Source organism: Chiloscyllium punctatum, chromosome 23 (assembly GCF_047496795.1).
Source record: "Chiloscyllium punctatum isolate Juve2018m chromosome 23, sChiPun1.3, whole genome shotgun sequence".
Taxonomy (NCBI): domain Eukaryota; kingdom Metazoa; phylum Chordata; class Chondrichthyes; order Orectolobiformes; family Hemiscylliidae; genus Chiloscyllium; species Chiloscyllium punctatum.
The window spans coordinates 61665156-61681815 of record NC_092761.1 but is presented as its reverse complement, the minus strand read 5'-3'; the positions used below and the strand labels follow the sequence as shown (position 1 = coordinate 61681815).

The window sequence follows — 16660 nt, the reverse complement described above, 5'->3', positions numbered from 1 at the left end:
GTTCTTTCATTAAAGTACATTGATAATCTTGTGAATATGTTCAGTTACAGAGCAGCAGAGCTAACTAATGGCAAAAATGAAACTTATGGTCTATCAGGCCATGTTTCACTTTGGCTCTGACATGTCCAAAATTGCCATCAGCTCAGGCCATTATACAACCTACAGAAAGGAAAATCAGATAATGTTCACTCTCTCACTCACTAACTGAATTAAGTGATCCCAAACAGAAATAATAAATTCGAAATGCTCACTATTTTTTTAAGGAAACTAACAGAGAAATATTGATCAGTTAGCCTAACATCAGTAGCGGGAAAATTGCTACAGTCTGTTATAAAAGACATGGTTAAAAATCATATGACACTAGGTTATAGTCCAAGGGGCTTATTTGGAATTACAAGCTTTTGGAGCACTGCTCCTTCATCTAGTAGCTGGTTGGGCATGATCACAGGACACACAACTTATGGTAAAAGCTCAAAGTATGTGATATATTGAACAAACCTAGATTGCTATTAAGTCTTATTCACTTAGGATGGGTTCCAGGTTTCAATTCATTCATATGTAAATCCAACACTAGTACCTCCACATCATAAAGGCATGATAAAAAAAATTTGCAAAATATTAACAGATTAGGCAAATTCAACATTGGTTTATGAGAGGGATTAATCTTCTGGAGTTTTTTCCAGGATGGAACAGGTCAAATAGATAAGGGAGAACCTTATGTGGTGTACTTGGATTTCAAGAAGCCTTTTGATCAAGTCCAATATAAGAGGCTAGTCAGAAAATTTAAAGTGTGTGAGATTGGGATAATATAGTGATGTGGATTGAGAGTTGGAAGTCAGACTGGAAATAGACTGAAAGTAAATAGGTCTATTTCCAGCTGGAAGGTGGTATACCACAAGGATTGGTGCTTGGGCCCCAGCTATTCACAATTTATAGAAAAGGATTTGTAAGAGGGAATGAAATGCAATATGTCCAAGTTTCCTGTTGATACAAAACTATGTGCAGTTGTGAATTGAGGGGAGAATGCAAGAAGGCTTTAGACTGCCAAGACAAATACAATGTGTGTGCAAACACATGGCTCATGCAATATAATATGTCTAAATCTGAAGTTATACACTTCATCTCTCTTATCATCTTTGGTTTGTTAAGGGACATAATCATGGCTGTAAGACTTTTTGCGTTGTTCTAGATGATGTCTTTGAAAGGCAGTGGGTGATGGGGGAGCTGGAGAGGTAGTCAGGAGACAGGGGGATATTGAGGTGTAGGAGGCAGCAGGAAGAGGACCAGCAGCAGCCCCATCACACTCCACAAATGTGCAAGTAATTTTCATGCATTTACATTTTCGGTAACAGCTTCCTGAAATCCTCCAGAAGGATCACTACTGGTTAGGCTGCAAATGGCCTGAATTTTCCTAAACGGAGCTGGTCTGATGCTCATGTCAAGAGAGTCTCAAGAGGAGACAGGTGCAAGAGACGCCGGGAGAAGTACCTGTCAGGAACAAGTTGAAGCTTTTGGAAACAGTAGAGTCTGATGACACTACCAGTTCGCAAGGCGGCCATGTTTGTCAATCAAAAGTTGCCGCAGAAGCAGAGCGGAAGAGTCGGACATCACATAGAGCCGTGGTAATAGGGGACTCCATCGTGAGAGGAACTGACCGGGGTTTTTGTGGCAGCAGACGGGATTTAAGGATGGTGTGTTGCTTTCCTGGTGCTAGAGTGAAAGACATCGCGGACAGAGTGCAGGACATCCTCAAGGACGAGGGTGAAGAGCCCGAGGTGGTGGTACACGTCGGCACAAATGATGTCGGGAAGAAGAGGAGGAACATACTACAGCGAGACTTCGCAGAACTAGGAAGAAGGCTAAAAAGCAGGACGTCCAAGGTGGTTATCTCCAGTTTGCTTCCAGTTCCTCGGGCTAGTGTGGCCAGAAACCGGGAGATAATGGACTTGAACGTGTGGTTGGGGAACTGGTGCAGGAAGCAAGGTTTCAAGTTCTTGGATCACTGGGGTATATTTTATGGTAACCATAAATTCTACAAGAGAGATGGCTTGCACCTTAATACAACAGGGATCGGCATTCTGGCAGGCAGGTTTTCTGCTGCAACACCGCTACATTTAAACTAAGTAGCGGGGGGGAGGGGACAAGCTGGATGTTTAAAAAGGAAATTGAAGGGGTAGGTAGAACAAGAGAAGTCAAGAAAGACAACTGTATCAAGGAGGCAGAAAACTGGAAAAGGCATCATGCTGTAAAGTTGAGTGAAATAAGGGTTGAGGGGAAGGGTGAGAGCAGTAACAAATTAAAAATTCTATATATGAATGCACGAAGCATTAGACACAAGGTGGATGAGCTTGAGGCTCTTTTGGAAATTGGCAGATACGATATTGTGGGGATAACTGAGACGTGGCTTCATGGGGACAGGGCCTGGGAAATGAATATTCAAGGCTACACGTGTTATCGTAAGGATAGACTGACGGGCAGAGGGGGTGGGGTGGCCTTGTTGGTAAGGGAGGATATTCAGTCCCTTGCGCGGGCGGACCTAGAGTCAGGGGATGTAGAGTCAGTGTGGATAGAGCTTCGAAACACTAAGGGTAAAAAGACCCTCATGGGAGTCATCTACAGGCCCCCAAACAGTAGTCTGGATGTTGGAGGTAAGTTGAATCAGGAGCTGAAATTGGCTTGTCGCAAAGATGTTACTACAGTTGTTATGGGGATTTTAACATGCAGGTAGACTGGGTGAATCAGGATGGTATCGGGCCTCAAGAAAGAGACTTTGTGGAGTGCCTCAGAGATGGATTTTTAGAGCAGCTGGTGCTGGAGCCGACCAGGGATAAGGCGATTCTGGATCTGGTATTGTGTAACGAACCAGAATTGGTCAGTGACCTCGAAGTGAAGGAGCCATTGGGAAGTAGTGACCATAATACAATAAGCTTCAATCTGCAATTTGAGAGGGAGTGGGTACAATCTGAAGTGACAATATTTCAGTTGAATAAAGGGAAATATGGAGCTATGAGGGAGCAACTGGCCAAAGTTCAATGGTTTAATACCTTAACAGGGAAGACCGTGGAGGAACAATGGCGGATATTTCTGTGTATAATGCAGAAGATGCAGGATCAGTTCATTCCTAAAAGGAAGAAAGATCCCAGGAGGAGACATGGGCGGCCGTGGCTGACAAGGGAAGTAAAGAAACATATAAGGTTAAAAGAGAAAAAGTATAACTTAGCGAAGATAAGCGGGAAAACGGAGGACTGGGAAGCTTTTAAAGAACAACAGAGGATTAGTAAGAAGGAAATACGCAGAGAAAAAATGAGGTACGAAGGTAAACTGGCCAAGAATATAAAGGAGGATAGTAAAAGCTTTTTTAGGTATGTCCAAGGCAAAAAAATGGTTAGGACAAAAATTGGGCCCTTGAAGACAGAAGCAGGGGAATATATTACTGGTAACGAAGAAATGGCAGAGGAATTAAATGGGTACTTCAGATCTGTGTTCACTGGGGAAGACACAAGCAATCTCCCTGAGGTAACAGTGGCTGAAGGACCTGAACTTAAGGGAATTTCTATTTGCCAGGATTTGGTGTTGGAGAGACTGTTAGGTCTGAAGGTTGATAAGTCTCCGGGACCTGATGGCCTGCATCCCAGGGTACTGAAGGAGGTGGCTCGGGAAATCGTGGATGCGCTGGTGATTATTTTCCAGAGTTCAATAGAATCGGGGTTGGTTCCTGAGGATTGGAGGGCGGCTAATGTTGTGCCACTTTTTAAGAAGGGTGGGCGGGAGAAAGCAGGAAATTATAGACCAGTTAGTCTGACCTCAGTGGTGGGAAAGATGCTGGAGTCTATTATAAAGGATGAAATTACGGCACATCTGGATAATAGTAACAGGATAGGACAGAGTCAGCATGGATTTATGAAGGGGAAATCATGCTTGACTAATCTTCTTGAATTTTTTGAGGATGTAACTCGGAAGATGGACGAGGGAGATCCAGTGGATGTAGTGTACCTGGACTTTCAGAAAGCTTTTGATAAAGTCCCACACAAGAGGTTAGTGAGTAAAATTAGGGCGCACGGGATTGGGGGCAAAGTACTAGATTGGATAGAGAATTGGTTGGCTAATAGGAAACAAAGGGTAGTGATTAACGGCTCCATTTCGAAATGGCAGGCAGTGACCAGTGGGGTACCGCAGGGATCCGTGCTGGGACCGCAGCTTTTTACAATATATGTAAATGATATAGAAGATGGTATCAGCAATAACATTAGCAAATTTGCTGATGACACAAAGCTAGGTGGTAGGGTGAAATGTGATGAGGATGTTAGGGGATTACAGGGTGACCTGGACAAGTTAGGTGAGTGGGCAGATGCATGGCAGATGCAGTTTAATGTGGATAAATGTCTGGTTATCCACTTTGGTGGCAAGAACAGGAAGGCAGATTACTACCTCAATGGTATCAAATTAGGTAAAGGGGCTGTTCAGAGAGATCTGGGTGTTCTTGTCCACCAGTCAATGAAGGCAAGCATGCAGGTACAGCAGGTCATGAAGAAGGCTAATAGCATGCTGGCCTTCATAACAAGAGGGATTGAGTATAGAAGCAAAGAGGTGCTTCTGCAGCTGTACAGGGCCCTGGTGAGACCACACCTGGAGTACTGTGTACAGTTCTGGTCTCCAAATTTGAGGAAAGGCATTCTGGCTATTGAGGGAGTGCAGCGTAGGTTCACGAGGTCAATTCCTGGAATGGCAGGATTGCCTTACACAGAAAGACTGAAGCGACTGGGCTTGTATACCCTTGAGTTTAGAAGACTGAGAGGGGATCTGATTGAAACGTATAGGCTTATGAAAGGACTGGACACTCTGGCAGGAGGGAACATATTTCCGTTGATGGGGGAGTGCCGAACCAGAGGACACAACTTAAAAATACGGGGTAGACCATTTAGGACAGAGATGAGGAGAAACTACTTCACCCAGAGAGTGGTGGCTGTGTGGAATGCTCTGCCCCAGAGGGCAGTGGAGGCCCAGTCTCTGGATTCTTTTAAGAAAGAATTGGATAGAGCTCTTAAAGATAGTGGAGTCAAGGGGTATGGAGATAAGGCTGGAACAGGATACTGATTAGGAATGATCAGCCATGATCATTATGAATGGCGGTGCAGGCTCGAAGGGCAGAATGGCCTACTCCTGCATCTATTGTCTATTGTCTATTGTCTATAGTCTGGTTTTGCAGAGCAAGCTTCAAACAAGTATGTGGTATCTTTGTTTGGATTTACAAAGATTCTAATGCCTGTTTCGTGGACACCTTTACCAATATGTTGGGCTTTGAACCATCTACCCAAAATGAAAATCTTAGCACCACATAACATGTGAGTCACTGGCCTGGCACCACTAATTTCCCAGACTAAGTCTTTCTCAGCCTGTGAGATTGGTTTAAACATAAACTCTCCCGTTCCATCAATGGGCTTCTTGCAGATGAAAAGTCTGGTTAAAAGAGATCTCATTCTCTTTACTAATGGAGTGCTTTGTCGGAATTTCCTGTCATTCTTAGTCCAGCCTCAGACATCCTGAACAACGATAGTGGTTCCTCCACTTCCCTGTTTTTCAAGGACACTGAAAGCTGTTTTCACATTCCGACACTTCACTGGAGGGAGGGGTGGGATGGCGGTCAATGTGAAAATCAGACAGGAAATCAAAGAGTGTAAGCATGGAGCCAGTGGGCTGGCAACACAGCTAGTCCACTTCAAACAACAATGATTGAGGTCTGTCAGGATTTCTGCTTCTTATTTTGCATGACTCTGAAAGAGTGTTTTCATTGGTGCCTTTGTATAGGCGACTACACGGACCATTTAGTCTGTATATCATTGTCGCTAAACTTTGCTCCTATGTGGTGGTGAATCTCTCATTGAAAGCTCCAGGCAAAAATATATTTAAAGATTGTTTTTGACAGGTTAACAGGGCAAAAGACATTGTTGCATAAACTGTGGATTTCTGACCCAAATCTAGTACTGAAGCATTCTTGTGTGTCACATGGTCCTGGTGCCAGCACCAAGTAAATTATTGTTCTTTATCTTGGGCAAAGCAGTATTTATTGTCCGTTTTTTGTTGTTCTGTGGGAACCACTGCATAGACCAGGCAGACATGTCAGTTCCCCTTCCTTAAAGGGTATGCATGGAGCAGTTGGATTTTCACAACAACCCAGTTATTTACATTGTTATCTTCCTTTCCTGGTGCTCATCCAGAATTTACCAAATCACAGAATGCAGGTTTGCAACTTGTTATGGTGAACACCATCATTGCCAAAAGGCCATCCAGCCCCTCTCCTGTTTGTTCAGTTCTGCTTGGACAAACACTGCCATAGTGAAAGCAAAGACAGACTCCCATCCATTACAACTTCCCACCACAGATTATACTGGCATGGATAGCAGGAAAACAATCAGGAATAGGAATCTTGACTTGCAATTCCCTCCCAGGGTACTGAAATCAACAGGAGTTTCTCCAGCCATCCTGACTGTGATCAGGGAACTCAGCTCAAACTAAGTGATGTTATTGAGATTAGACTCGTGATTTTCATAGGCAAGTCCCTCACATACAGTGGCTCAGTTTGTTCGGCTCTGCATGCCCATTTGTTTATTGTTATATAGTTCCTGTCCCATAAGTACAGCATATTATCACTTTTTTGTCCCAGCTTTGAAGATGGTCGAAGTAGCCAAAGTGACTGAGGTACAAGAGAAGGCTCTTGAGCTTGTCCCCCATTTAATTAGGTCATGACTATTCTGTGTCCCAGCTCCCTTTACCCACCATGAATCATAACTAGGACCTCACAATCAGTAAGGACATGTTATCTAGAACGGAACGGTTTTACACTGAACATGTAGAGAGGCAGAGATAATGAAGCATCATTTATCTTACTTTAGGTTGTGAGTGAGTTATTTAAAAATCAATTTCTTATCTACCTCACTGGTATTTCTTAATTATTGTTCGAGAGTGAGAATGAAGAGGAATCAAGGAGCAAGTTGAGAGCTAGTGTAAGCTGGCTCTGTAAAGGGAGGAAGATCTCCAAGAATCATCATACCCACATCGTGTGTAAAGAATTTAACATAGGTTTTAGCACAGATTGCCTGTGCTTTCAGCCTTAAATCCTGGACTCCCCTCCCTAATCCTCTGCATCTCTTTTTTATACACTTTGTGAAACCTGCCTCTTATTGGTCATCTAACCCAAGACATGATTCAGTGTCAAATTTTGTTTGATGATCCTCCTGTGATATCCCTTAACATGTTTTGCAATGCCATATAAATACAAATAATTGTTGAGAATAGCAGAGGTGAATGAAAATGGCAGAATGAAAATAACCTGGTTGTGATTCCTGTAGTAAAGTGACAACATTACTGCCTGGTGCTGTGTCCAAATTTGCACTTGCTGGTTTGCAAGCCTGGACTGTGATTGCCCACTGGTCAAGTCTCATCAGATGTCAATGCACATTTTTGTTGCGGCAGGTGTCTCTGGCCTAAGGTCAAGAATCAAAATCCCAACTCATTTTTGTCTACGTAATCTAGGGCTGATACTTTGTTATTGCTGAATGATGCCGAAACATGTGTTGCTGGAATAGCGCAGCAGGTCAGGCAGCTTCAAAGGTGCAGGAGAATCGACGTTTTGGGCATAAGCGCTCAGTTCCTTGGAAATCCATTGGGAAATCAGAATTTCTTGAAGGACCAATGGAACCCCAATACTTACTTGCGTAGTGATCAGGTGAGCATCCTTAGTGTGTACCAATTATAAGATGCACTGCAGCAACTCACTAAGACTCCTTCACAGTACTTTCCAAACATGAGACTTCTACCAACTAGTAAGTCACAGGAAGCAGATGCATGGGAACACGAACACACACAAATTCCTCTCCTAGACCACACCTTCCTAGTCTTGGGAACTATATCGGCATTCCTCCACTGTTGCTGGGAATAAAATCCTGGAATTACCTTCATGAGACCCTGCAACACATGGATGGCCGTGGTTTAAGATGGCAGCTCACCACTACCTTCTCAAGGACAACTAGGGATGGACAATAAACACTGGTCTTCTCATGAAAGAATGTTAAAAAACTGATTGTACTTCTTCTCTCCTATGGTCAGCAATTGCCATGCTAAGCTGCATTGCTAATCCCATTGAGGACCAGGAACCAAACCTGACACTCTCTGAAGTGTAACACTTGATCACACACCAACGGTGCTACTATTTGACTTTATTTAACGTGTGGTAAATTTCAAACAAAGAATGGTCTTCTTGAAAATGCAAGTGTACAATTCCCCAATCTGTGCTCCCTTAGTGGTTGGCACTTTGAGGTGGGTGAAATTACCTACCGACCTCTTCTTGCCAATCATCACTTGGGATGACTTAGCATTGCATTAAGCTCCTGTGGCAGAATGAAGGGGATTTCAATTGTATAGATAATGGTGCAAACATAATGGGTGAAATAGCCTTCTTCTTCAGCATGACAGTTCTATGTCAAGGTAGTCATGTCTGCATTACCTCATTGGTGTTCATAAGCAGATAGACTTCCAATTGAAACTAAAATGATCTTTGTAAGCCAAACAAAACTGCCCCTTTTTGATCTCAGGAGCTTACAAGCATAAATGTTGTCCTAATAGCTCTTGTACAGCATACAACACAAGAAAAATAGATCAACTCAGCCCACAGGAGAGCTCAAATAGCTGTAGTGTCAAATACCTGAGACCATTAAAGCTGGCTTTCTTTTAACATCAAAGGAGTAAATTTAGTTCCTGCTTCCCATGAGATCAAAGTGTCAGTCAGATGTTGGGAAGCAATACTAAGGCCCGATTCCTGTTCTCATGCTCCTTTACTGAGGGCTGTGCCTGGAAAAATGATACATCTAACTTTTGACCCACAGCTGATAGATGAATTTCCCAAAATTGTACCAGAACAAATTGACAGCTGTAAATACAAGCACCATGTTCAACAGAGGTGCAGAAAAGTACAGAATTAAAGCACTTTTGGAAGAAACATGAAAAGAATCTTTTAATTTAATGACAGCATTCTATTTTGCACTTCACTCCCTAAATTAGCCATACTATTTTCTGCATGTTCTATGGAGTCAGAAGGTCAGGAAGTGAGTGAGGGGTAGCATGGTGGCTCAACGGTTAGCACTAGGGACCTGGACTTGATTCCAGCTTCGGGCAACTGTCTGTGTGGAGTTTGCACGTTCTCCCTGAGTCTGCGTGGGTTTCCTCTTGGTGCTCTGGTTTCCTACCACAGTGTAAAGATGTGCAGGTTAGGTGGATTGGCCATGGGAAATGCAGGGTCACTGGGATTGGGTATGGAATAAATGGGCCAAGTGGTCTGCTTCCACATTGTCAGGATTCCATGATTCTAAGTCCTCTTCCAGGAAAACATTTCAGTGTCACACTGAGGGACTGCCTAAACTATCAAAGTTGCCTTCAATCTATAATCTATAGCAGCATTTACCTCTTAGGTGGGCAAAAAACATCCAGTGGTGGCACCATGTTGTAGAAGATATGGGGAGTTCTCCCTCAAGTCCAAGCCAATACATACTTCACAGCCAAGGCCATTCTCTGGCCATTATCGTTTTGCTAATGCAGGAGTTTGCTTTGCACACACTGGCTACTGTATTTCCCACATTACGACAGTGTCTTTGGTACATTAAAAAAAAACTTCCTTAGCTGTAAGGTGCATTCTGAAAGGTGCTATATGAATGCAAATCTCTTTTTTCACAACCTATAGCACTCCGCCAAATGTCAGTTCCTGACATTGACTATCTTGGGGGCTATCTGAATGGTTTGGGAAGTCACTGCTGCAGTTACTCAATAGCAATCATGGTAAGCACCTTTCCATCTAGGCTGACCTCAGCTCAAACAGCACAACCTTGAGAATGAAAAGGAGGCCTTTCTTGCCATCACAAGGCAAGAATTCTTGACAAAGGGCTTACGCTTGAAACGTCGATTCTCCAGCTCCTCGGATGCTGCCTGACCAGCTGTGCTTTTCCAGCACCACACTCTTCAACTTCCTTGCCAGCACATCCCAGTCCCACACACCTGGCAGCATATCAATCAGCTAAACACTGTCAGTGGTTGCTTTTTAGTCTGAACTGGCTCTTCCCATAGCTTGTATAGATTGGTTCTTCCGCATAGCTTGTACAGTAATAACTGTTTACCATTGCCACAGACAGATTGTTTCCCAGGTGTGTGCATGAGCACTGCATTCCAAAACAGAACAGATTTCACAAGACAACATTAAAGTAGCAAGTACTCTCAAACGGACAAAGGTGCAATCGCAGTTAGTAATTCTGGAACTTGTGGTTAATATTGGATCACAGACAGGAAAAGCAGTTGTAAGATAGATTTTAAGAGACTCACATAGCATATCTGGAAAACATCAAACAGTCAGACTCCATATTGTTCGATCATATAGAAGCCTTCTTAATGACTTCCTAAAATAAGGCTTAACCTCCTTGGATATACTAAATGGATTAACCTAAGGATATTGTCATCTGTTAATTGCAATTAGCATCATGCTGCATTCAGGTTACTTAGACCTAACCAACGGTCTACAAAGGACAAAGATTTTCTCAGTGTGGACAATTGTCTATAGATAAAACCTCCAGGCTAAGTCTCTGCAGTTTCACCTTAAGCCATGAAGCAAGTCACCAGGACACATACAACTGTATGTATCCCTGTATCCCTCCCCTCTAAACAGCTGCATCACACCATCCCTTCATTATCATCTACCAGAATATTTTAGCATCAAGGTCTATCTTTATACGTCAGAACATTTAACAAACAGATAATTAGCCAGCTCTTTGCTGCTTGTTATGTCAATTATATATTAATTCTTGCTGACAGCCATTCCATAGCTCCATGAGAAAAACATTCATTCCTAATCTCGCATCTAAGATTTCTACCTCTACATTTAATGCTCACTGCTCTGCAATTACATTGTAAGTTAAATAGTTTGCTTGATCTACATTATCAGGACCAGGATCATAATCATTCAGTAACCTTGCTGTTAACATGCTGGACAATGTAGACCCAGCAATCAGGTTAAAGACCCCAGAGTCCTCAGTCCGAGTTGCAATAGAAGCCAAGTTTGGCTCCAGTGCCAAGGATATGGTGTAAAGTTAGTCAAGTTCCCTACATTTGAGTACCATTTACCATGCCACATCGTTAGCAAGAATAAGTATCCACCCTGACCTTAAATTTACCTGGACCATCTCTGACACCTCCCTCCCCTTCCTGGACCTCTCCATCTCCATTAATGACGACCGACTTGACACTGACATTTCTTACAAACCCACCGACTCCCACAGCTACCTGGATTACACCTCTTCCCACCCTACCTCTTGCAAAAATGCCATCCCGTATTCCCAATCCCTCCGCCTCAGCCAGATGTGCTCCCAGGAGGACCAGTTCCACCACAGAACACATCAAATGGCCTCCTTCTTTAGAGACCACAATTTCCCTTCCCACGTGGTTAAAGATGCCCTCCAACGCATCTCGTCTACATCCCACACCTCCGCCCTCAGACCCCACCCCTCCAACCGTAACAAGGACAGAACGCCCTGGTGCTCACCTTCCACCCTACCAACCTTCACATAAACCAAATCATCCGCCGACATTTCCGCCACCTCCAAACAGACCTCACCACCAGGGATATATTTCCCTCCCCACCCCTTACCACCTTCCGAAAAGACCATTCCCTCTGTGACTACCTGGTCAAGTACACGCCCCCCTACAACCCACCCTCCAATCCTGGCACTTTCCCCTGCCACCGCAGGAACTGTAAAACCTGCGCCCATACCTCCTCCCTCACCTCTATCCAAGGCCCTAAAGGAGCCTTCCACATCCATCAAAGTTTTACTTGCACATCCACTAATATCATTTATTGTATCCATTGCTCCCGATGTGGTCTCCTCTACATTGGGGAGACTGGGCGCCTCCTAGCAGAGCGCTTTAGGGAACATCTCCGGGACACCCGCACCAATCAACCACACCGCCCCGTGGCCCAACATTTCAACTCCCCATCCCACTCTGCCGAGAACATGGAGGTCCTGGGCCTCCTTCACCGCCGCTCTCTCACCACCAGACGCCTGGAGGAAGAACGCCTCATCTTCCGCCTCGGAACACTTCAACCCCAGGGCATCAATGTGGACTTCAACAGTTTCCTCATTTCCCCTTCCCCCACCTCACCCTAGTTCTAAACTTCCAGCTCAGCACTGTCCCCATGACTTGTCCTACCTGCCTATCTCCTTTTCCACCTATCCACTCCACCCTCTCCTCCCTGACCTATCACCTTCATCCCCTCCCCCACTCACCCATTATACTCTATGCTACTTTCTCCCCACCCCCACCCTCCTCTAGCTTATCTCTCCACGCTTTAGACTCACTGCCTTTTTTCCTGATGAAGGGCTTTTGCCCAAAACGTCGATTTCGAAGCCACTTGGTTGCTGCCTGAACTGCTGAGCTCTTCCAGCACCACTAATCCAGAATCTGGTTTCCAGCATCTGCAATCATTATCTTTACCTCTAAGTATCCAGTATGAACAGTTATTCCAAAACCAGCCTATTATCATGTTTTTCTCCTGGGACACTGTTAGCAATTGGGTAACTAATGATGCTACAACAAAACAAAACAATCTCTAATATGAATCAAGGCCATTTCCTTTTGAAGAAACACTCTTTCCATAGTAATTCAGGTTTCTCTGCACAGACTGGATGATTAATAACCTCCTGAAAGCAGACTCTTCCCTCTCCTTACCCTAAATTTGGTGTCCATCACATCCCTTCTTTTGTTAAACTGCTCAGACAAGTCCTCTTGCAGTCAAGGAGAGACCCAGGACTTACTATCAATGCGCTCTACTGAAATCAAAAGGTACTGGAGATCCCAGCAGCTTAAGCAACATCCATGAGAGTAAGTAAGCTAACACTTCATGTCTACATGACTCCTCAGCATTTGAAACTCTCCCTACTGCAACTAAGATGGTAGTGTATATGGAATTGTGCTTTCCATTGGCCATGTTTCCGACCAACTTCGCACAAATAGGCTTGGCTCTACAATGAATCATTCTCTGGCCTTGAATGAAGACTTAACATTTGCATTGTCACCATGAAGAAGTACGCATGTTAGATTTTGCAAGCAATTTCATTGAATGAAATGGAATGAGGGTCCTCTAACTTGAACCTATCATCTTTGATTTTGCACCACGAATCCTCGCAGCATGTCCCATGAAAGTGCGTAGCGTTATCTGAGTGAACCCAACTAAAAGTGAGCTCAATGGATGAACATGAAAATAAGTCCCAGGCTGTACCTGACACAAAACCTGAGCACAGCCCATGGTTGGACCAATCAACCAGGCTAAGATCAGGCCTGTGCTGCCACTCAATAACACCATGGTTGATCACATTGTGACTTCAGCCTCTTATTCCTGCAGACCTCCTGTAACATATGGCTCCCTTGTTAATCAAGAATATATCCAATTTTACGTTAAAAATATTCTATGACTGTGTGTTCACTGCTGTCTGGGGAACAGAGTTCAACTGATCCATGACCTCCTGAGAGAAAAAGGTTCGCTTTATCTCCAGCTTCAACAGGAAACCCCTGATATTTAAACTGTGTCCCCAAATTCTAAAAGATTCAATCGTTGGCATTCTTAGCTATAACTACCGATCACGATTGAAAACTATGCAAACAAAAGTTCTCCTGCGTTTTGGGATAAAAGTCGGATATGCAATGAACTAGACATGGTTACCAAGATTTCACTGATGCACTGTTAGATTATTAAACTAATGCCAGATTTCTGGTTGATGGTTGTAAATCAAATAGCACATTTCAAAGAGGAGTAGGGAGTTCTTCCAGTGTCTTGAGCAGATCTAAAAAAATTATCTGGTTGTACTCATATCATGTTTCTGGTACAACTTGGTTGTTTCATTTGCTTACATTGGGCTTCAGAAACTAAATTCATTGCATGTATCACTGAGATAATCTGAGACTTCAATGGGGAGCTATACAACTCATGGCATGATACAGTGCAACAAGGGGCCATTCTGGTCTTTCCAGCAACACACGGATGTCTCTCTTTTCAGTTATCGAGTTCCCTTCTGAAAGCTACAATTGAATTTAATTCCATTTGACAACATGTCAACAAAATACTTAAACTCACGCACTTTTGAAGTGCAGTAACAATTGTTAACAAGGATATGCACTTCAATACCAATCAGATAAGTGTCTATTTGGAGTCAAATACAACATAGAAGGAGGCCATTCAGCCCATCAATGTGCCATTACTCTGCTTTCTTCAGACTTCTACATTCTTCTAATTCTGGCCTCTTGCACACCTCAATTTTCATTGTTCCAATTGCCAGCTATATTTTCAACTGCCTCAGTCATATGGGCTGGGATTTCCTTCTGTTTCTCTTCCTGTAATACAATCCTTATAAACTACTGGTTCATTCCTAATATTAATGTTGCTTTTTTCAGCTCGGTGTCAATGTTTGTCTTATGGAGTGCATTTCAATGAGTGCTACATAAAGTCATCATGACTCATGAAAAGAGCAATGGGCCCGACATCTCTGATCATTCTCCAACAGGACTAAAGTAAAAGCAAATTACTGCGGATGCTGGAATCTGAAACCAAAAGAGAAAATGCTGAAAAATCTCAGCAGGTCTGGCAGCATCTGTAAGGAGAGAAAAGAGCTGATGTTTCGAGTCTAACTGACCTTTCGTCAAAGCTTTCAGTGAGACTCGAAACGTCAGTTCTTTTCTCACCTTACAGATGCTGCCAGACCTGCTGAGATTTTCCAGCATTTTCTCTTTTGGCTCCAGCAGGGTGGGGGCGCCTGGCCAGTCTCCTCTTTCCAAATTGTGCTGAGACAACTTCTTGTGACCTACTGCCAAAGCAAGTGAGAGATCAGCACACACTGAGGACTGAGAGGTCAAATCCTTCCTATGCATTTAAATACTGCGCCACTGCAACAGGCCAGCCACAGAACACTGTAATAATGGGACTCCTTCCCGTTACACAGATCAGAGGAAGTCACGAACTCATAAGGCTGCCAACAAATAGTATGGAGGGGATGATTAAAGAAAGCATAGCAATTAAATTCTGACTAAACGTGTAACTTGTTTCCAAAAGTGCAAAGGAAATCAAACAGAATAGCATGTTCTTTTTAAAATGTAAATTGACTTAATTATAGGTTTGTTTGGACTCCTGTTCGCGTCTGTATTTGTGTGTGTGGAATTTGTTGTGTCGGGATGATTATTTTGAAACAGAAGCCAATTCAAACGGACCTGTTACACTGGCCATGCCCTTTTATAAAGTTCTTTGGCTAGACGCTATTGTAGTTACAAATCAAAGCCTCACAATGCATACCTCTTAAACTATCCCACCCTCACCACAATGATTTACAGCTTTGAACCAAAAACACACACAAAGGACTCTTTCTCAGCAGCTTCAAAGCCATATTTACGAAATTGGAGATTTGTTGACATGAACTAGATTTCTGTATATGTGTGTGTGTGTGTCTGTACAACTTTTATCTCAGCCAGTGAACTATCCCTTTAAAAAAGCAGACTGCAGAATGGGTGGGGTGGCGGGGAGGTGGGGGGAGAGAAGGATGGAGAGGGAAGAGAGGAGGAGGGAGAGGGAAGAGAGAGAGAGCCACCGACCTACAGCAGACTGATAACGTTAAAAGGGAAGATTCATCTCTGCACAAATGAAGTTGCACTGTTGCTTAAATTCGTATAGTGACAGCAAATATGCTGAAGATGTTGGATTTTTTTTAAAAAATGAATGGGAATATTTTTAGATAATGAAAATTATCAATGAAATCGAAACTTATGTAAGTTGGATTTCTAAAGTATAACAATGAATTTACTTGGATCCCAGCTCGAATGAGATGCATTTTGTAAATTATTAACATTATTACATTAAAAGAGTTTCGTTTGGTACAAATCGCAGGGAAAGGCCGTATAACACTTGCATAAGTAGATTAAAAATATGTTCTCTTATGTAATCTGAATACGTAGAATCGTGGAGATCGTCAGCACAAAGTTCCTTCGGCCCATCGAATCCATGCTGGTCAAAAGCAACCATCTGAATATTCTAAATTTTTAAAAAACCGAAAGAACTGCGAATGCTGTAAATCAGCAACAAAAACATAAATTGCTGGAAAAACTCAGCAGGTCTAGCAGCATCTGTGGAGAGAAATCAGAGTTAACGTTTCAGATCGAGTGACTCTTCCTCAGAATGGTAAAAACAATGACTGCAGATGCTGGAAACCAGATTTTGGATTAGTGGTGCTGGAAGAGCGCAGCAGTTCAGGCAGCATCCGAGGAGCAGTAAAATCGATGTTTCGGGCAGGATGATGAAGGGCTTTTGCCCGAAACATCGATTTTACTGCTCCTCGGATGCTGCCTGAACTGCTGTGCTCTTCCAGCACCACTAATCCAGAATCTTCCTCAGAACTCCTAACTCCTTAAGAATTCCTTCCTAACTATTCTAATCACATTCTCCAGCACTTGACCCATAGCCCTGTGTGCTAAATACTTCTTAAATACTTCAACAAAAAAAGTTTTTTTTTGTTAAAACGTTTATCCTGCAGTTGCCAGCAGTTTATCTGAACTTCGAAACGCAGATATGTCACTTCAGAGGACAAAAGTT

General features: G+C 43.2%; 1 protein-coding gene across 2 annotated transcripts in view; it reads right to left on the bottom strand.

Moving 5' to 3' along the window:
- Positions 1–16660, bottom strand: part of robo4 (roundabout, axon guidance receptor, homolog 4 (Drosophila)) — a 143565-nt gene that overhangs the window by 107426 nt on the left and 19479 nt on the right. The window lies entirely within an intron of this gene.